We start from the raw sequence: 21,376 nt of genomic DNA on the forward strand, positions 1-21,376 counted from the left end.
AGACAGGTGTGATCCTGAATCTGGGTTCTTAAAAAAACAAATTCTCTACTCTGGAACTGGAACCGGGAATTCCAGTGCCTTTTCCTTCACCCCATCAAATCTCAAATTAGGTGAAAAAAGTTGCAAAATGTTTGGGTTAACTAACCTTCAATAGCAAAGAATTTCTGGCAAAAGATTATTCCCCTCCTTTGTTTTCTTAATTACTCCTTCTTGTCTCTCTGAACCTTTTTGGTTGAATATCATTTGTGTTATTTAAACATTTTGCAAACCATGATGTGTTGCAAAGCCTAGTACGAATTGTGATGAAGCTTATCCATTAACCACTTCAGGATCACAGGTTTTTTCCCTTAAAGGAATACTTAAGTCTAGAAAAAAAATGACATTTACTCACCTGGGGCATCCCTTAGCCCCCCGAAGCTGGATGGTGCCCTCGCAGCCCCGCTCCTATCGTCCTGTCCCCGCCGGCGGCTACTTCCGGTTCGGCGACAGCCGCCGACAGGCTGGGAACGCGGCTGATTTTCCGCGTTCCCAGCCGCTGCTATCACTCTCTATGCTGCTATAGCGTGTATATATATATATATATACGCTATAGCAGCATAGAGAGTGAAAGCAGCGGCTGGGAACGCGGAAAATCAGCCGCGTTCCCAGCCTGTCGGCGGCTGTCGCCGAACCGGTAGTAGCCGCCGGTGGGGACAGGACGATCGGAGCGGGGCTGCGAGGGCACCATCCAGCTTCGGGGGGCTGAGGGATGCCCCAGGTGAGTAAATGTCATTTTTTTTCTAGACTTAAGTATTCCTTTAAAAACCAAAACAACTTTCACATTTCAGCACTCCTCCCATTCATTCAGCGATAACTTTATTGTTACTTATCACACTGAAATGATCTATATATAGGGTTTTTTTGCCACAAATTATGCTTTCTTTGGGTGGTAGTTTCTGCTATGAATTATTTTATTTTATATGCATTGTAAAAGGAATAATAAGGAAAAAAAGAAAAAAAAAGATTATTTCTCAGTTTTTAGCCATTATAGTTTTAAAATAAAATGTGCTTTGGTACATAAAACCCACACATTTTATTTGCCCATTTTTCTGGTTTATTACAACGTTTAAATTGTGTCCCTAGTACAATGTATGGTGATAATATTTTATCTGGAAATAAAGGAGCATTTTTCCATTTAGGGATTTTTAATACTTTTTCACTTATTACAAGAACTTTTTTTGCAAAATTAACAGTGATATACTCTCATGACATCTGTATTAGAAAAGTCCCTAAGGTAACTATTTATGTAAAAATTAAATGATGTAATTTTTTTTATTTTTTTAACAAGTGTTTTATTTCTATAACTGTGGGGCAGGGTTGGAAGGGGTTAAAAGTAACAAAATAAAAAAATAATAATAATAAACTTTCTATGTAAAACAGTATAGTGGCATAAATAGGTGTATTTTACTTTTTGGCCACAAGATGGTGCTACTGAGACCGTGTTTCTATTAATAGAACACAGCCGAACACGGAAGTGTTGGGTCTCAGCGCTTGTATCACATTTACAAGCTCTCAGAAGACACGGCAACGGTGATCGGGATTGAGAATCAAAAGATTCTCACATCCTGATCACAGATGGAGGTGGCTGCGACGGTGGATCGACGGTAAACAGCGCGGGGATTGTGAAAGCGACGGTAAGGCAGCAGTACGCATATCTACCCCCCTGATCCGCACGTGTAGTTTAAAGGGGCGTGGATATGCGTACCAAGGATCCTAAAGTGGTTAATAGTTGGGCTTTATAGATACTTTATTCTCTCATTTTTCATTATGATTAATTCATCTCATTTATTCATTCCATCGATCACTATCCTAACTGATTAATGCATGAAAAGAGAGAGTACCATAACTTGCACTAGGTTTTAGAAAATTGTATGTGTCTAAATTACTAAATAGGGCCATCCAAGCAGTAAGCATTACAATGTTGTTTTGTGAGAGTTTAAGAATATCCCCAATATTTTTCCATAAAAGGCTGCCCAAATGTGCTCAATAGAGTCATACTGTACATTTCGCCTCCATGAAAATATGAACAGTTATAGGATAATGTTTGTCTTAATCTTAAAATAGTGTAATACCACCTGGAGTAATTTAAATTAATTTTCATCTTAACCACTTTACCCCCGCGCGTACGTATTTCTCCGCCCCTTTTTCCATCCTTTAAAAACCAGGGACGGAGAAACACGTACTTTCCGCGTTCCCGACGCTGCCCGCGCTCCCACTCGTAAACACGCCGCCCGCCGCTAGTAAAACCGCCGCCGCCCGCTCGCCCAGAGATCAATGAACGGGAAAATCCATTCCCGTTCGTTGATCTAAGCCCCGCAATGATCAGCTGCTCTCCTATGGGCAGCGCGATCATTGTGAGAAAAAACTCACATGTCCAGCCTCCTTATTCTTCCTCCAAGCTTCCGGAAGGAAGCTTGGAGGTCGCATTAAAACAAAAAGTTACTGTGGCCATCTTGTGGCCAAATAGTAAACTACACCCTACACATTTTTCACATACAAATAAATGACTTTTACACATAAAATTAACTCATTACCTCCCACACTCCCCATTTTTTTTTTTTTGTAATTAAAAAAAAATTAAAAAATTTACAATTAAAAAAAATACATAAATAGTTACCTTAGGGACTGAACTTTTTAAATATTTATGTCAAGAGGGTATAACACTGTTACTTTATAAACTATGGGCTTGTAATTAGGGATGGACGCAAAACTGAAAAAAATGCACCTTTATTTCCAAATAAAATATTGGCGCCAAACATTGTGATAGGGACATAATTTAAATGGTTTTATAACCGGGACAAAAGGGCAAATACGTTTCATGGGTTTTAATTACAGTAGCATGCATTATTTAAAAACTATAATGGCCGAAAACTGAAAAATAATTATTTTTTTCCCCACATTTTTCCTATTTTCCCATTAAAACACATTTAGAAAAAAATAATTCTTGGCATAATGTCCCACCTAAAGAAAGCCTAATTGGTGGCGAAAAAAACAAGATATAGTTCATTTCATTGCGATAAGTAATAATAAAGTTATAGACGAATGAATGGAAGGAGCGCTGAAAGGTGAAAATTGCTCTGGTGCTCAGGGGGTAAAACCCCTCAGTGGTGAAGTGGTTAAATCCATGTATTTAGAGATTTATTTATTTTTTATGAAAGAGGAAATATTTCATTCCATCTGATGGCAGAAATGAGAGCTCTCAGATCCATGTCCAATTTTTTACATATACAGGATTTTCATGGTACTGTATATATTAGCTGGTATAAACTTATATAACTCAGATTAACACTTTAATTCAAGGGGGGATTTACAGAGAGATCCCAAAGTGGACCCAGGAGTACTGGTGATGCTTTGGAGGGTATGGGATTCATGAAATGCCGTTATTGTCTGTAATGGGAGGCTTCTTTCAATGGTGCACCTCCAGTGTACAGAAGAACTACTATTGCAAGAATCCTGCCTTCCAACCAGAGATCTCTAGCCCTATCGAATCCCTGCAATAGCCATGAACTGAAAGCCAAGGATTTGTATGCCGGGGGAGGTCCAGATCCTCAGAAAAGAAGTGACTCCGAGATTTCTGTGTGCACAGATGACAATGAATCTACCTGAACTTCGGAGGTAAAGAAAGGCATATGATCACACTTCTCTAAACTGAGAATGTAGTAGAAAGGAGCAGGATTTCTTATGGATTCAGAGATAAAGTACACCAAAGCTGACTCAAAAGGTACCCATGGTAAATGTCTGACTCACATTCCCAGAAAATATTTCTGGCTTTATTAATTGTAAAACCACAACCAGGGAAAATTCAACCTGCCTGTTGCCAATGTTTTGTGAAGGTCAGAAATTTTAGTCTGGGATGTTTCCCCCCCCCCCCCCCCCCCAAATTAATTTAATTACTAGTTTCTGTGATCTTTACAGGTAACATTCTGAATAAATAATGAGGTGAAAACTAGCATCTAACTATCTCCTAACTATACTAACTATCTTCACCACTCCTCCACCTATTTTTGGAGCCTAGCAAAAACTTTTGGATAATTATGTGAATGAAAAATATAATTTTTATTTGTTATAATCAACCCCAGAAAGTAGGCACCAAAGTAAAAGGATTTTTTTCCAATACTTCCCTAGTTACTGCAGAAATGTTAATGACCATTGTTTTTGCTTTACTGGGATTTTCAGCTTAATGAAAGACTGTTGACTGTTTCACAACATTACACAATGTAACTAGTGGGGTAGTGGCATCATGTTCATATAAGAAAGTTAATAAACCAATCTAAAGTTGAACAAGAGATATTTAGGCACATTGCACATTCATTAAAAAGTGATGGGGGGGGGGGGGGGGGTAGGGGAGGATCCAGCCTGCTACAGTGAATGACAGGAAAAGGGGCTTGAAGCCTATTCATATATTTTATTACTACAGAGGAAATGCTGTATATCATAACTTTTAAGAAAATACTTTTTCTGTGAATTCCTACCTTACTATGTCAAAATCCCTCACACATCTAGCCCCAAGGCCAGAAATGCAAAGTTATATTTTTGGTATGTGAAATAATATTAGCTACTTGGCTTTCAATGTCAAAAGCTTGATGCCTTAACCACTTCCCGACCTCCGTATTGACAATTGGCGGCCGGGAAGTGGACCCCGCAAGGACCGCCGTATTGACAAATGGCGGCGGTCCTTGTAGGGGCATGGGCGGAGTGATCGCGTCATCCGTGACGCGATCCTCTGCCGGCGCCTGTCTCCGCTCACCCGCCGCAACATCCCGCCGGCCATACGGAAGCGCCGGCGGGATGTTAACCCGACGATCGCCGCATACAAAGTGTATAATACACTTTGTAATGTTTACAAAGTGTATTATACAGGCTGCCTCCTGCCCTGGTGGTCCCAGTGTCCGAGGGACCACCAGGGCAGGCTGCAGCCACCCTAGTCTGCACCAAGCACACTGATTTCCCCCCCCCTGCCCCCTGATCGCCCACAGCACCCCTCAGACCCCCCCCCCCCCCTGCCCACCCCCAGACCCATGTTTACACCCAATCACCCCCCTAATCACCCATCAATCACTCCCTGTTACTATCTGTCAACTATTTTTTTTTATCCCCCCCTGCCCCATGCTCCCTCCTGATCACCCCCCCACCCCTCAGATTCTCCCCAGACCCCACCCCCAGACCCCCCCCCCCCCATGTACTGTATGCATCTATCCCCCCTGATCACCTGTCAATCACCTGTCAATCACCTGTCAATCACCCATCAATCACCCCCTGTCACTGCCACCCATCAATCAGCCCCTAACCTGCCCCTTGCGGGCAATCTGATCACCCACACCAATAGATCGCCCGCAGATCCGACATCAGATCACCACCCAAGCGCAGTGTTTACATCTATTCTCTCCTCTAAACACCCACTAATTACCCATAAATCACCCATCAATCACCCCCTATCACCACCTGTCACTGTAACCCATCAGATCAGACCCTTATCTGCCCCTTGCGGGCACCCAATCACCCGCCTACACGCTCAGATTGCCCTCAGACCCCCCCCCTTATCAATTCGCCAGGGCATTATTTACATCTGTCCTTCCCTGTAATAACCCACTGATCACCCATCAATCACCCCCTGTCACTGCCACCCATCAATCACCCCCTGTCACTGCCACCCATCAATCAGCCCCTACCCTGCCCCTTGCGGGCAATCTGATCACCCACCCACACCAATAGATCACCCGCAGATCCGACATCAGATCACCTCCCAAGTGCAGTGTTTACATCTATTGTCTCCTCTAAACACCCACTAATTACCCATCAATCACCCCCTGTCGCTGCTACCCATCAGATTAGACCCCTATCTGCCCCTAGGGCACCCAATCACCCGCCCATACCCTCAGAACGCCCTCAGACCCCAGCCCTGATCACCTGTCATCTAAAAGGCCACCCTGCTTATGACCGGTTCCACAAAATTCGCCCCCTCATAGACCACCTGTCATCAAAATTTTCAGATGCTTATACCCCTGAACAGTCATTTTGAGACATTTGGTTTCCAGACAACTCACGGTTTTGGGCCCGTAAAATGCCAGGGCAGTATAGGAACCCCACAAGTGACCCCATTTTAGAAAAAAAGACACCCCAAGGTATTCTGTTAGGTGTATGACGAGTTCATAGAAGATTTTATTTTTTGTCACAAGTTAGCGGAAATTGATTTTTATTGTTTTTTTTCACAAAGTGTCATTTTTCACTAACTTGTGACAAAAAATAAAATCTTCTATGAACTCACCATACTCCTAACGGAATACCTTGGGGTGTCTTCTTTCTAAAATGGGGTCACTTGTGGGGTTCCTATACTGCCCTGGCATTTTAGGGGCCCTAAACCGTGAGGAGTAGTCTACAAAACAAATGCCTCAAAATGACCTGTGAATAGGACGTTGGGCCCCTTAGAATCAGAATCAGAATCAGAATCTTTATTCTCGCCAAGCACGACTGGGTCGTGCCCGGAATTGGGCTTGGCACGTACAGGGGACTGATACAGATACAAAAAACAGATACAGGATGGAACATGCAGGAACCAAAAAAACAAAAACAGATGCAGGGGAACACAGTGAAGCATTATTTACAAAGCGAAAATCAGAAATCAAAAATACACCCAAAAGAACAGGCAGAAAGTACTCAGGAGCTAGATCACCGTCCATGTGCAGTGTGCCTCAGTTCAGCGTGCTATAGTGTGGCTTGAATTTGTAGGGTGGGGTTGGGGATGGGCAAATTCGTGAGAGAGAGTTCAGAAGGCTGACAGCAGAGGGAAAGAAACTGTTCTTATGTCTCGAGGTCTTGGTGAGGATGGACCGGAGAACAGTTTCTTTCCCTTTTTTTCTTTCCCCTTAGCGCACCTAGGCTGCAAAAAAGTGTCACACATGTGGTATCGCCGTACTCAGGAGAAGTAGTATAATGTGTTTTGGGGTGTATTTTTACACATACCCATGCTGGGTGGGAGAAATATCTCTGTAAATGGACAATTGTGTGTAAAAAAAATCAAAAGATTGTCATTTACAGAGATATTTCTCCCACCCAGCATGGGTATTTGTAAAAATACACCACAAAACACATTATACTACTTCTCCTGAGTACGGCAGTACCACATGTGTTGCACTTTTTTACACCCTAAGTGCGCTAAGGGGCCCAAAGTCCAATGAGTACCTTTAGGATTTCACAGGTCATTTTGCAACATTGTTGGTTTCAAGACTACTCCTCACGGTTTAGGGCCCCTAAAATGCCAGGGCAGTATAGGAACCCCACAAATGACCCCATTCTAGAAAGAAGACACCCAATGGTATTCCGTTAGGAGTATGGTGAGTTCATAGAAGATTTTATTTTTTGTCACAAGTTAGCGGAAAATGACACTTTGTGAAAAAAAAACAATTAAAATCAATTTCCGCTAACTTGTTACAAAAATAAAATCTTTTATGAACTCACCATACTCCTAACGGAATACCTTGGGGTGTCTTCTTTCTAAAATGGGGTCATTAGTGGGGTTCTTATACTGCCCTGGCATTTTAGGGGCCCTAAACCGTGAGGAGTAGTTTTGAAACAAAAATGACCTGTAAAATCCTAAAGGTACTCATTGGACTTTGGGCCCCTTAGCGCAGTTAGGGTGCAAAAAAGTGCCACACATGTGGTATCGCAGTACTCGGGAGAAGTAGTACAATGTGTTTTGGGGTGTATTTTTACACATACCCATGCTGGGTGGGAGAAATATCTCTGTAAATGGACAATTGTGTGTAAAAAAAATCAAAAGATTGTCATTTACAGAGATATTTCTCCCACCCAGCATGGGTATGTGTAAACATACACCCCAAAACACATTATACTACTTCCCCCGAGTACGGTGATACCACATGTGTGGCACTTTTTTGCACCCTAACTGCGCTAAGGGGCCCAAAGTCCAATGAGTACCTTTAGGATTTCACAGGTCATTTTGCGGCATTTGATTTCCAGACTACTCCTCATGGTTTAGGGCCCCTAAAATGCCAGGGCAGTATAGGAACCCCACAAATGACCCCATTTTAGAAAGAAGACACCCCAAGGTATTCTGTTAGGACTATGGTGAGTTCATAGAAGATTTTATTTTTTGTCACAAGTTAGCGGAAAGTGACACTTTGTGAAAAAAAACAATACAAATCAATTTCCGCTAACTTGTGACAAAAAATAAAATCTTCTATGAACTTACCATACTCCTAACGGAATACCTTGGGGTGTCTTCTTTCTAAAATGGGGTCATTTGCAGGGTTCCTATACTGCCCTGGCATTTTAGGGGCCCTAAACCGTGAGGAGTAGTCTGGAAATCAAATTCCGCAAAATGACCTGTGAAATCCTAAAGGTACTCATTGGACTTTGGGCCCCTTAGCACAGTTAGGGTGCAAAAAAGTGCCACACATGTGGTATCGCCGTACTCGGGAGAAGTAGTACAATGTGTTTTGGGGTGTATTTTTACACATATTCATGCTGGGTGGGAGAAATCTCTCTGTAAATGGACAATTGTGTGTAAAAAAAAATTAAAAAATTGTCATTTACAGAGATATTTCTCCCACCCAGCATGGGTATGTGTAAAAATACACCTCAAAACACATTGCACTACTTCTCCTGAGTACGGCAATACCACATGTGTGGCACTTTTTTGCAGCCTAACTGCGCTAAGGGGTCCAAAGTCCAATGAGCACCTTTAGGCTTTACAGGGGTGCTTACAATTAGGCACCCCCCAAAATGCCAGGACAGTAAACACACCCCACAAATGACCTTATTTTGGAAAGTAGACACTTCAAGGTATTCAGAGAGGGGCAAAGTGAGTCCGTGGCAGGTTTCATTTTTTTTTGTCACAAGTTAGAAGAAATGGAAACTTTTTTTTTTTGTCACAAAGTGTCATTGTCTGCTTACTTGTGACAAAAAATAATATCTTCTATGAACTCACTATGCCTCTCAGTGAATACTTTGGGATGTCTTCTTTCCAAAATGGGGTCATTTGGGGGTTATTTATACTATCCTGGAATTCTAGCCCCTCATGAAACATGACAGGGGGTCAGAAAAGTCATAGATGCTTGAAAATGGGAAAATTTACTTTTTGCACCATAGTTTGTAAACGCTATAACTTTTACCCAAACCAATAAATGTACACTGAATGGGTTTTTTTTATCAAAAACATGTTTGTCCACATTTTTCGCGCTGCATGTATACAGAAATTTTACTTTATTTTAAAAATGTCAGCACAGAAAGTTAAAAAAATCATTTTTTTGCCAAAATTCATGTCTTTTTTGATGAATATAATAAAAAGTAAACATCGCAGCAGCAATCAAATAGCACCAAAAGAAAGCTTTATTAGTGACAAGAAAAGGAGCCAAAATTCATTTAGGTGGTAGGTTGTATGAGCGAGCAATAAACCGTGAAAGCTGCAGTGGTCTGAATGGAAAAAAAGTGGCTGGTCCTTAAGGGGTGTAAAGCCCACGGTCCTCAAATGGTTAAAATAAACTCACATTGATTTGGTGTCACTAACCTCTGCATAAACAAAGTTAAAGCTAGGCTAGAATATTACAGAAAATGTGATAGTCCACATTTATACATATACTAGTGACCTTAGCCTGTTTAAAAACAGGCTAGGTCTGTCTCCACGAGCCAGCCACGTGCATGCGCGCACACGCCCATGACGCACCCGCCACATGCACGCCCGCACCTGCCGCGCACGCAGCTGCCGCACACCCGGCCGCCCGCTCACACGCCCGCCTGGCTGCGTCCCTCACGTCTTCTCTGTGTAGCTGGGTCCGTGCTGCGCACATGCGCAGTAGCAAAAAGCACGGACCCAGCTACACAGAGAAAACTGTCCCTGCTGTACGCAGGGACAGTTGCCTATTATTATATAGGATAAGTCATATGTATGTGAATGCTTGCAAAATTCAGATGAGCATATTCCCTATACTAAAAGTTTGTCATAAAAATCATAAGACCAAATTAATGGAAATCACTTTAAAGCTGCCTTCCACACTATGTCCGTTTTGTTGCCGAATAATTCTGCATGCCAACCCACACATGTCCTGTCTCCATTGTAATTCACGCACATTAGAACATGTGCGTTATGCAACGCGCACAGTTTGAATCCAGCCTTAAAGTCTATGTCCAGTTATAAATACTTTCCATTTAGATGATTAATGCTACCTCCCATCAACAAAAGCCTTGGACTGAAAAGATTACCTGCAGTTCCAATGTACACTTCCACTAAAAGGAACATATAGACTTTCACTGGCCATTAGAGATGGCCCGAACGGTTCGACCGCGGACTTATTAGCGCGAACTTCGGTGGTTCGACCTGCCCCCTATACTACATCATTAGGGTCAACTTTGACCCTTTACATCACAGTCAGAAGACACAGGGTAGCCAATAAGGCTACACTCCCTCCTGGAGCCCCCCCCCCCCCCTTATAAAACACAGGCAGCGTCAGCCTTTTCACTTACTCGTGTGGCTGCAGTAATTAGAGATGGGAGAGACCCTGCTGACATATGGAAAGTTTAGTTAGGCTCTTATGTTAGGCTTGTTAGGTTACTCTTTCTTGCTGATGCTTATTGCTAAAAAGCACTCCTCATCCTCAACAGCTCTTTTAAGAGCTAATGTTGTTCTTGTGATCTATTAATTTATTTTTTGTGTGTGTCCCACAGACACTTGTGTTGCATATACAGCCCCGTCAGTCAGTCGCAGCTGCTGGACCTTGGCACCTTGGTAATTCCTACTGTGCCACTGCCAGGCCCAACACATTCAGTGATTACCTGTGTGTGACAGCTTCACATTTGTAATACCAATCACTGCATACCCACCTGTTCAGTGCACCTACCTACCTACGTCAGTGCACACAGTGTCACTGCACCTGTTCACGGTACCTGTGTGTGTGACAGCTGCACATTTGTAATACCAATCACTGCATACCCACCTGTTCAGTGCACCTACCTACCTACGTGAGCGCACGCAGTGTTATATACCAGTCAGTCACTGCACCTGTTCACGGTACCTGTATGTGTGACAACTGCAAATTTGTAATACTAGTCATTGTAATCTAGTACCTGTGTGACCACACGTTTTGTAATATACCAGTCCGTGCATACCTGCTAACTGCACCTGTGTGACAGCTGCACATTGTATTGTAATACCAGTCACTGCATACCTTTCACTGCACCTGTGTGACTGCACATCGTATCAGTCAAGTCAGTGCATACCTTCCACTTCACCCCCCCCCCCCCGATATGGACAAAACAACAGGCAGAGCCAGAGGCAGACCCAGAGGTAGGCCACCCGGAAGGTCTGTTCGAGGTTGTGCTGACGTGATTTTGTGTGGCCCTGGCCCAAAGTCTAGTGCTCAGAAGAAGGCACGTCCCATCAACTCCCAAGATTGTCAGCACGTGGTTGACTATTTAACACAGAACACCTCATCTTCCGCAGCCACCAGCGCTACTACAAGCACCACATGCATTGCATTTGACACTTCGCAGGAGTTATTTGGTGGGGAATTAACTGATTCACAGCCATTATTGTTACAACAGGATGAAGGCGCTAAGCAAGTTACACCACCTCATATGTCTGAGTTAGGTGACACTATGGACGTTAGGTGTGAGGAGGACAGGAGGAGGATGAAGTATCTGCTGTTGGTGCAGTTTATGAGGTGTCTGAGACAAGCGAAGCTGGGGAGGATGATTATGATGATACGGATGCCACGTGGGTTCCTAATAGACAAGATGACCAAGGGGACAGTTCAGAGGGGGAGTCAGAGAGGAGTAGGAGGAGACAAGTTCCTTAAAGAAGCAGGGGAGCTCATCATCAGAAACAGCTGGTGGCAGTGTCCGGCGCCATGTATCGCCACCTATGGACAGCCAGCCAACATACCCTTCAACGTCAGCTGCTGAGGCCACCATAGTGCCTACACCCCTGGGCTCAGCGGTGTGGAAATTTTTTTGTGTGTCTGCCTTAGATCAGAGCAATGCCATCTGTTCTCTCTGCCTCCAAAAATTGAGCCATGGAAAGGCCAACAGCCGCGTAGGGAGAACTGCCTAACGAAGGCACATGGAGAAAAGGCACAATGTGAAGACCACCTGAGGAAAAGCAGCATACAAAAGCAAAGCCACCCTCCTTCTCCTCTTCCTCCTTCAGGTGCATCATCTTCAACCACTTTCTCCCTTGCACCTTCACAATCACAGCCACCCTCCTCCACTCCGCCTCTCAACTTGAGCGGTTCCTGCTCCTCTGCACACAGCAGCAGCCAGGTGTCCGTGAGGGCAATCTTTAAGTGAAAGAAGCCAATGTCTGCCAGTCACTCCCTTGCCCGGCGTCTGACAGCTGGCTTGGTGGAACTGTTAGCTCGCCAGCTGTTACCATACCAGCTGGTGGACTTTGAGGCCTTCCAAAAATTCAGCAGAGAAATAAATTGCCAGTGAGACGCTTGATTTGCGATAGCCCGACTCGCTGGAATTCAAAGCTCCTGATCAGGGATCAGAAATCTCTGGGCCCCCCTGCAAAAAAAATCCGCCCCCCCCCCCCCCCCAGGGCCCGCTCAGGGACTTTTGGGGGGCAGGAGGGGTCGCAGCATAAGAGGAGAGTGTGGCAGATCGGTGAGGGGGGGGGGATAATTCCCCCCCTCCCTCACCTCGGGCTCTCCTATCAGCGCTCCCCCTCCTGCAATCATTGGTGGCAGAGGGCAGGCAGCAGCAGCAGCGGTGGCGGCAGGCTGAGTACATTACCTCCTTTTCGCCGGAGCTCTTCCGTTCTCTAAGTGCAACTTCCTGTTTTCACAGGAAGTTGCATGAAGCTCTTAGAGAATGGAAGAGCTCCGGCGAGAAGGAGGTAATATACTAAGCCTGCCGCCACCGCTGCTGCTGCTGCCTGCCCGCTGCCACGCAATGGCAGGAGACGCATCCCCTATAGTTACGCCAGTGCTCCTGATGTTCTACCGCCTGCTACAACAGGAGAAAGCCGTCAAACAGTATCTCTACAACTACAGTTAAAGGACAAGCTCTGGGGAGATGGGGATGTTCTTGCCGAAGTTCTGGACACTCATGCGAAATGCCTGCAGGCTCATGCGGCCGTTTGAGGAGGTGACAAACCTGGTGAGTCGCAGTGAAGGCATCATCAGTGACCTGATCCCATATGCTTTCTTCCTGGAGCGTGCCGTGCGTAGAGTGGGGGATCAAGCTGCGGAGAAGCGTGAACAGGAACAGGAGGAAGAGTTGTGGGATCAATTCTCAGCAAAAGCAGATGATTCCTCAACACCTGCGGCAGCACAGAGGGGGGAGGAGAAGGAGGAAGAGTCATGTGGGGAAGAGGAGTCAGATGATGAGGAAGGTGTTTTTTTTTTTTTGAGGAGGAGGCGGAAGAATAACCGCATCAGGTGTCGCAGGGGGCTTGTGTTGCTCAACTTTCCCGTGGTATTGTTCGTGGCTGGGAGAGGAGGAGAACTTACCTGACATCACTGAGGAAGAGCAAGAGGAGATTTATAGTATGTCTGCATCCAGCTTTGTGCAGATGGCGTCTTTCATGCTATCCAGCCTGTTGAGGGACCCCTGTATAAAAAAAACTCAAGGGGAATGAGATGTACTGGGTGGCCACACTACTAGACCCTCGGTATAGGCACAAAGTGGCGGAGATGTTTCAAAATCACCAGAAGGCAGAAAGGATGCAGCACTTGCAGAACAAGCTGGCAAATATGCTTTACAGTGTGTTTAAGGGTGATGTCACAGCACAATGGAATAAAGGTACCACTGCCAGTAATCCTCCTCCTCCCATGTCCACGCGGGCAAGGACAGGACGCTCCAGCGATCTCATGGTGATGTCGGACATGCGGACATTCTTTAGTCCAATGTCTCACCTTAGCCCTTCTGGATCCACCCTCCACCAACACCTGGACCGGCAGGTAGCCGACTACCTGGCCTTAAGTGTGGATGTAGACACTGTGAGCAGCGATGAACCCCTGGACTACTGGGTGCGCAGGCTTGACCTGTGGCCAGAGCTGTTACAATTTGCAATCCAACTTCTGTCTTGCCCTGCCTCAAGCTTTCTCTCAGAAAGGACCTTCAGCACAGCTGGAGGCATTGTCACTGAGAAGAGAAGTCGCCTACTAGGTTACAAAAGTGTTCAGTACCTCATCTTTATCAAAATGAATGTGGCATGGATCCCGGAGGGCTACTGCCCGCCCGAAGACTAAGTCAGTCCCCACACACAGCATCTCTGCCTGCACACCGTGTGACTGCCTGCCCCATGACTAAGCCACTCCCCACACAGCATCTCTGCCTGCAGGCCGCTTGTCTGCCTTCTCTGCCACCACCAACAGGGTCCAGGACTCCAGGCGGATTCCTGAATTTTTAAGGCCGCTGCTAGCAGGCTGCAGTGGCCGGTATAATAATTTTTCTGGTGTGTGTGCATGCCTGCCTAATTTTTCTGGCTGCACTGCAGCTGCAACAACAAAACAAAAGGCATGTATATGTGTCAATTCCCCTTCGTGATCATTACCTTGCCGCGGGTGAAGGGGCTTGCGTATCACAATGAAGCAATGACCAACGGCTACATGAGTGTCTCAGGGAGGGGGGGGGGGGCACACCCAAAATGATTAGGGCGTTGCTTCATTGTGGACAGACCAAATTTTATCAGCTGGGCAGTCACTGTTCTGTCATTGAGCTACCTCAGCCCGGCAACCATATGGGCTGGAAAGCCGCCATCACCTGCAATCTCGCCATGGTGAGCACCAGTCCAGCACGGCCATCACTACACAAACAGCTGTGTGCGGTGCGTTACACAGTGAGCTTGGTCTGTCAATGTAAAGCAGTACACTAATTACACTACCTGATTGATGTATATACATGCAAGATGTTTTAAAGCACTTTAGGCGTCCAATTTAGCATGCAATGTGATTTCTGCCCTTAAAATGCTGCTGTGCATCAAATCCAGATTTTTCCCCTGGACTTTTGGCGTGTATCCCACTCCTCCATGCAAAAACTCAGATGTTAGACCCCTTGAAACATCTTTTCCGTCACTTTTGTGGCCAGCATAAATGTTTCTAGTTTGCAAAGTTCGCCTCCCCATTGAAGTCTATTGCGGTTCGAAAAGTTTGCACGAACCAAACTTTTTGCGGAGGTTCGCGTTAGAGGTTCGCAAACCTAAAATCGAAGGTTTGAGCCATCTCTACTGGCCATCACACAAAAGCTGTTCCATCTAAGTTAAGAAGTAATCATAATTTTCCTCTTCCCAATGTGACCATAATTTAGTAATTTTCTCCAAGTCTGGAGATCATTGGAGAACATTTGTAACAGCATTGGCCCATATGCAAGTAAATTTTTCTCCTCAGTCTTCTCCTAGGAGAAAATGTTTCATCTTCTATTTAAAAAAAGTTTCAACACTCTGGAAATGATAAAATACCAAAAAGTAGGTGAAAAAGTATTGTCAAAATTATTCTGAGTATTTTCTTGCTTCTTGGTGGCTCAACGGCCATTTTATTGAGAGGTTTGAAAATATCACATAGGAGCAAACTCAGGAGAAAAAGTTAATTGCATATGGGCCATAGTCTGCTAAAAACGTGCAAAAATGTGCAACTCTTACCTGAATCATATTGGATAATAGCAAGAGTTGTTTATATATATATGAAAAATGTTGTAGCAGTGTGACTGCATTTAAATGCATATACCATCAGTAACAGTTGGTTAAAACCAATTGCTACTGTTGCCGAGATAGAGCTTTTTGTTTTTGTTCAGGCAATGAGAAATGCAATCGCTCTAAAAATGCTTTATGTAGAGCATTTGTGATTTTCTATAAATTGCACCACTGCAGTGTCAATACTTGTATTAAAATAAATTGGCACCGTTTTGTGGATCTCCAGCAGTCAGCAAAGCACTAAAAAACACCCCAAAAAGTGCCCCAGTGTGAACTAGCTCTTAAGCCGGCCATACACTAGGCCGATTACCCGCCGATCAACAGCAGATTCGATCACTGGGATCGAATCTCCTGTCAAATCGTTCACGCAACACGCAAATTTTCGATCTATTTCGGCCCGAAATAGATCGGTCCCCTCGATCGCGCCATGCGGAAAATTACCGTCGATCGCCGTGGGTAAGAAGCGCATCGCTAGCGGCGTACGACCGACGCAGGTATACATTACCTGAAGCTGGCTCCCGGCATCTTCTCCGCATCACCTCCCGGCTGGCATCTTCTCCGCATCAGCTTCCACATCCCGGCATCCAGCATAACTTCCTGTGTCACTGCAGTGACAGCGGAAGTACAAATAGAGGGCGCTCTATTTGAATTTCCGCTGTCACTGGAGTGAAAGAAAGTTATGCCGGAATGCGGAAGCTGATGCGGAGAAGATGCCCGCCGGGAGCCGATGCGGAGAAGACGCCCGGGACCAAGCCTGGGGGGCACCAGCGGCAGCGCAGCAGATGGTGAATCAGTTTCAGGCTGAAATCGATTCACAATCTGTTTGCAGTAAAGGCAGCCATACGATCCCTCTCTGATCAGATTCGATCAGAGAGGGATCTATCTGTTGGTCGAATCTGATGGCAAATCGGCCAGTGTATGGCTACCTTTAGGGATAGTTCACAGCGCTCTGGGCCTGTTCACGGTACTGCTTTAAAACAAATCACATTCTAACTTGCTGTGTACATGCTTTGTATTAAAGTATATGTCCAGTCTCCATTGCAGTTCACGCTCATTATAACATGTGCGTTATCCAACGGACCACTGTGAATCCTACCTAAGAGGTTTTAAAAATATAGGACAGCTTGGACTAAATGGAAAAGTTCTAGAAACAGATGTAAGTACTACAAGTACCCAATTGCTAAGGGGAGCCTGGATTCCTTCCACAGAAAAAAAATATAGTGTGAGTTGAGTTATTTCATCTAATTGGCTGTAGGTAGTCTTTTCAGGCAGGTAGGGACTGATGATTTTAATTTCACATCAAGGAACACAAAAGACACAGATATATCACCAGATGAGTCACTAACTTAAGGTGGCCATACACTGGCAGATTTGCCATCAGATTCGACCAACAGATAGATCCCTCTCTGATCGAATCTGATCAGAGAGGGATCGTATGGCCACCTTTACTGCAAACAAATTGTGAATTGATTTCAGCCTTGATTTCAGACCGTTCCTGCGGCTATTGAACTTCCTGTCCAGGGGCAGTAGAGGGCGCTCTACTGTTTAAACTTCCTACTGGGACAGGAAGTTCTGTGTAGCTGCAGCCGGTCCGGAACCCAGCGCGGAAAGAAGACAGTGGTGACAGCGGGGATACGCGCCGGCCGGAACAGGTAATGTATACCCGCTGTATTGCGTCGGTCGTCGGGCATTCGAACGCCGCTATCGACGCACTCCTGACCCGCCGGCGTTCGAGAGAAATCTTCCACATGGACAAATCGTCGGGAATGATCGATTTTGGACGGAAATCAATCGTTCTGTCAGTGGTGTGAGCGGCGATTTCAGAGCCGATTCGATCACTGTGATCGAATCGGCCGCATATCGGCGGGAAAATTGTTAGGTGTATGGGCCCCTTAACTCCCCCTAAGTTCAAAAGTTGTGAACAATCTATTATGTACCAAATTGAAATTTCATGTATATTTGACAGTGGATCGAAGACGGCTTTGAAAGAGAGCACAAGACACTGGCACTAAATGCAGCAGGGACGGATAAAACGACACTGGGCTTACCTGTAGCGTGCTCCAAAAGTTATCCACAAGTCCAATCAAAAGAAAGGTGAAAAAAGATGGGCACAGCTGCTAAAATTCCCTTTATTTGTGGCTGGGTAGACACATATAGGTTTCAGCAGTGGGGGGAAGGCGAAGTCTTAAAAAACGTGACCCAATCCAATCTACCTGCTAACAAGCGAGTATTGCATGAACTAGCTGTCGCTTCTTGAGTACCCGTAACCTCCCTAAGTCCTTCTTAAGAATACTCATCAGCGGGATGTGATTTAACGTAACTATTTCCGATAGATTAGAAGCCAATCTTATACCCAAATATTTTAGGGAGCTTTCAGTCCACTTAAATGGGAAATTTTCCTTTAATCACACTCGCTCATCATTTTTCACACCAAGTGCCAGGGCTTCACATTTGTCCCAGTTTATCTTTACGTTAGAGACTGTCCCATAATCATCGAAGGCCTTAAGAAGGTTAGGTAGGTTTAGTCTTGGTTTCGTTATATAGAACAGAAGGTCATCCGCATATGAGGCGACCTTATCCTCTGTCTGTCCTATTTTCACCCTAGAAACATCTACATTTTTTCTAATCGTTCTTAGGAATGGTTCCAAAGTAAGGGAGAATATCAGGGGGGACAGGGGACAACCCTGCCGAGTACCATTTTTTATCTAAATGGGCGGGGAAAGTGTCCCATTTACCTTAATCCTAGCCGAAAGATCTCTATACATCGACATAATCCAGGGAAGCATATTTTCCCCGAAACCTATATGTCTTAAAACTACTTCAATGAATCCCCACCTGACCCTGTCAAATGCTTTTTCGGCATCTGTTGATAACAAAACCACAGGGTCAGGTGAGGATCCTGCCCATTAAATTATGTCTACCAACCGAATCGTATTGTCCCGTGCCTCTCTCCCCTGTACAAACCCCACTTGGTCAAAATGCACCAGATCCCTCATACACCCTGCCATTCTGTTTGCCAAGATTTTTGCAAACACCTTTAAGTCTATATTAAGTAAGGATATAGGTCTATATCCTGTACAAGAGGCAGGGTTTTTTCCCTCCTTCAGTATTACGGAAATATGAGAGACCAGCGAGTCCCGTCCCAATCCCCTATCACCCCCCTCTTCGGCACTTAAGGCATTTAATGCCCTCACCCAATAGGGGGCCAAAATGTCTTTATACTTTCTATAGTATTCCAAAGAGAAACCGTTGGGCCCGGGCGCCTTCCCCTTGACATCTGCCCCACTGCACTCGAAAGCTCCTCTATCGTAATCAGTTCCTCCATACTATTTATATCTAAAGGATCCAGTCTATCCATGCCCGAGGCTGCTACATACTCCTCCATTCTCTCCCTGCCCCCCCCCCCCCCGGGGGTCTTCCTCTATTTTATACAGCTTCTCATAGAAAGTACCAAACATACGGGTAAGGGACTCATTACTATAGTGTTTTCGACCCTGGGAGTCGCACAAATAAGGGACATAGTTGGATCTCTGTTGTTGTTTTAATGTTCTCGCTAATAATCTTCCTCCCTTATTTCCAAACTCGTAGAAGTTCCTCCTACATCTAGAAGCCGCGTATTTAGCCCTCGAGAAGAGGATACTTCTAAGCCTCTCTCTCTTCAAAGTAAGCTCTTCTAACTTGTCTCCAGCTAGCGAGTTTTTATGCAGGGCCTCCAATCTTTCAATATCTGACAAACAAGTTCTAATCTCTTTGTCTAGTTCTTTTTTTAATCTACTACCCTCCCTGATCAGTATCCCCCTTATTACTGCTTTATGTGCCTCCCAAAGTACCACTGGAGAGATTCCATCCCCGGAATTCTCTTCAAAATACATTCCTATTTCCCTCGTTATTTTCCCGCTATCTCTTCATTTTTTAATAGGGAGTCCTTCAGCTTCCAACTCCAAGGGCCACGACTCTCCACCCTATACCCAATTTGTAACTTAATAGGGGAATGATCGGATATCAACGAGGGTTCTATCATAGTACTGATTTCTTCCGAAAGTAGGTTATGCGAAATTAGAAAAGGATCTAGACGTGAATACGAGTTATGGGGGTATGAATAGAATGTATAGTCCCTAGTTGGTGGATGCTGAATGCGCCAAACATCAACCTGTTGCCGCTTAGTCAACGCTCTCTTGGCCTTCTGTATGACTCCCAGAAAGCGAGAGGATCTCCCCATGGAAGAATCCAAAGATGGGTCCAACACCAAATTTAAATCTCCTGCCACCACCACTGCCCCCTCAGAGAATTCATCCAACGTATTTAAAAATTGTTCCAGAAATCCCACTTGTCCCGAATTTGGCGCATATAACACCCCCTTCTTTCTATCTTATTTCTTTTTGTTCTTTTGTCTTTCCTATATGGTCCGGGTGGGATTCCTCCCTTCTCCTCTTCCCCTTCCTTCTCCCCTTGTAATATAGGAGTTGGGTTATTGAGGTGGGTATAGATGGACCTAGACCCTGGTGGAAGGGTTGGGTACAATGGAGAGGGGCCAAGCGTGACGGTTGTGGGGAGGGTTGGGTGGAGTGGGAGGGGGATGTCTATTGAGATCTGGGGTCCACCTTGGATTGGAAATGTATTTAGTGTAATAGAGCCAACAGATGGAGGTGTTTGTATTTTATGTACACTGAAAAAGACATTTCCTGAAAAAATATTCCTTTTGATAAATAAAGAATAAATAAAAATAAATAAATAAATAAATAACCTATACTGGGGGGACCTATGCCTGGCTACCTATACTGGGGGGACCTATAGCTGGCTACCTATACTGGGGTACCTATTCCTGACTACCTATACTGGGGGGACCTATACTGAGTGCAACTAGACCTGGCTAACCTATACTGCGGGCACCTATACATGGCTCCACCGGGGGATGGTGCAATTTTTACACCCTCGCCCTGGGTGCATTTTAGCCTAGAAACTGCACTGTCTACAATAATTACATTAGAAGGACTATTTAAGTAGCAATGTCCACACAATGAAAGGTTTATGTGCGAATATGTGTTGTTTAGCAAATAGCGTAAGTATAGTTTGCATTCATTAATGGTGGCACTGGAAATTCTCCAGTTACAATGAGCAGTCTCATAGTGGTTACATTGGTTTATTTGTCACCTGTGGCAAAGGGAATGCAGAAAGAGTTCACTGAATGTACGACACGATAAACACAAGATTCTTTTGACATCCCCGCTGTTGTTCTCAGCTTTAACAAGCAATTAGTGAGCACTGAAGCTCAAAGCATAATTTCAAGACATAGCTTACACTGTCATTAATTTTCACTCACTTGTTCTCAACTCAACAAGGAGCTTTTGTCAGGGTGAAGATATGAAAACAGAATGTCCTTATGCAGTGTTTCATGTGTTTAAATAAATGAGTTTATTTCATATTTATTAATTTAACAATATTACTGTCAAGGCTGGATTTATACTTTTTTCAACCCTTAGGCCAATTTTTGTGTGCCCCTAGCCCTTCCATGTTGACCTCCCATTTCATGTGCAGCCCCACACTCCCTTTCTTGTGTAACATCCATGTAAAACAGCCTACGCTTTCAGGTTGCCTACCATAAGCAGTAGCTTGCCCAAGCTCCACCCTCTCACCGGCAGCCGCCCAAGGCCCGGGCCTTTGTTTATTTTTTTAGCCTTGACCGTTTTTTTA

The sequence above is a fragment of the Hyperolius riggenbachi genome, chromosome 4 (assembly GCF_040937935.1).
Source record: "Hyperolius riggenbachi isolate aHypRig1 chromosome 4, aHypRig1.pri, whole genome shotgun sequence".
NCBI classification, from domain to species: domain Eukaryota; kingdom Metazoa; phylum Chordata; class Amphibia; order Anura; family Hyperoliidae; genus Hyperolius; species Hyperolius riggenbachi.